This window comes from Mytilus galloprovincialis, chromosome 11, assembly GCF_965363235.1.
Source record: "Mytilus galloprovincialis chromosome 11, xbMytGall1.hap1.1, whole genome shotgun sequence".
Taxonomy (NCBI): Eukaryota; Metazoa; Mollusca; class Bivalvia; order Mytilida; family Mytilidae; genus Mytilus; species Mytilus galloprovincialis.
In genome coordinates, this window is record NC_134848.1 from 77,128,622 (window position 1) to 77,130,324 (window position 1,703).

At 27.2% G+C, this 1,703-nt stretch overlaps 1 pseudogene; it reads right to left on the bottom strand.

Moving 5' to 3' along the window:
* Positions 1-611: 611 nt before the first annotated feature.
* Positions 612-1,438, bottom strand: LOC143050910 (uncharacterized; annotated as a pseudogene).
* Between the last annotated feature and the right edge of the window lie 265 nt (positions 1,439-1,703).

The window sequence follows — 1,703 nt, forward strand, 5'->3', positions numbered from 1 at the left end:
GCAGTAATTTTTTTGGCAACATTAAATAGATTTGGCAAAGTTGGTTTTCCATTGTAAATAATTCATACAAACACAACATAGATATTAGAGAATGTATATGCATTTTAGGCACAAAACAAGAACAAAAGACAATAAACAATAAACAACATACAACAGTATATTAAATAAAAACATATATGATGGTGTGAAAAGGCTAAAATAAAATACATAGGGTAATGCTAATTAAGTTGCTTAAGTGTAAATTATTCTAATAATGGAAGCCAGGGGTCCCAGTAGAGGTTGGCAATGTGAAGAGGCTTTGTTTTAAAAAATATATTCTTTTCTAGTATTAGATTTTCTTTTAGATAGTTTTTCAGCCCTGCAAAATTTACTTGATTTTCACACAGTTTTGTTCTATAGATAAAGAATTTTGATAAAAGTATTATTAAGTTTTTTATTTTATTATTTTCTGTTTTTCCTAAATTTCCAAATAAAATTATATCCATGTTAAATGGAATAATTATTTGTGTTTGGTTATAAATCCAGTCCATGAGTCTTATCCACAGATCTGCTATTTTATGGCATGTCCAAAATATGTGTTCAATATCTTCAGTAACTTCACTGCAGAAAGTTCATTTATCGCTTTGTTTTATTTTTATCTTAAATAAAAATGTATTTGTGCCCAATATTCTGTGTATTATTCTATATTGGAACCAGTGGAGTTTTGAGCTTTTTGTGGAGTAAAAAGACATATTATGCACAGTTTTCCAATCAAAATTTTTGTTGAGTGTTAAGGACCATTTTTCTTCACATCTAAGTTTAGTACTGCTTTTTTCAAATAAAACATTATACATATCTTTCGAGCCTTTTCTTGATAAAAAGAAATTCTTATATTATTTGGCATAATTGGTCCTAGTGTTTTATAACAATTGTTTATAGATATATAGTTTTTTAAAGCCTTTCTATATGATTTTATTGATGAAATGACCCCATTATAAGTAAGAAAGTTTGACTTAATTTTATAAATGTTTTGGAATTGTTGAAAAGTCATTAGTTTTCCCTCATCGTTTAATAAATCATTTATCAAAAAGATCCCTTTATCTATCCAGTCTTTATAGAAAATGGATGTTGTTCCTATTTTTATGTTTTCATTATTCCAGAGCGAATCTGATAAAAACTCCTCTTCATTTTTTGGTATGAATTTATTTTGTAAATCTGTCCAAGCTTTAAAAACTTCTTCCCAAAAAGGGTTTTTACATCTTTTTGTTGGGCCTAAATAAACAAGGTTTTCAATACTAATTTTTTCAGTACTTTCTAATAGCTTATTTAGTTTTGGGTTGTTTTTCAACAATCGTCTTATCCAAATTAGTTTCAATCCTTTTATATATTTGTCAATATCTATCATTTTCAGCCCTCCTAATTTGTGTTCAGAACATAATATTTCTCTTTTTATCTTGTCAGGTTTGTTTTCCCAAATAAACGAATAAAGGAGAAGGGGCTATAAGGGGCAAAATTGTCAGTTAGTTGTTTTAAAGTATGTTTGCATGGTGCTTGTAATGTTAAAAACAGATGGTTCAATTTTGAAATAATTAGTGTCTTAATGATAGTTATTTTTCCAACTGGTGTTAATGTTTGTTTAGACCAAATTTTTATTATATTTTCAATTTCTTTAATTCTTGGACCATAATTCAACAGTTCCATTTCATGCAAATTGACAGAAAAGT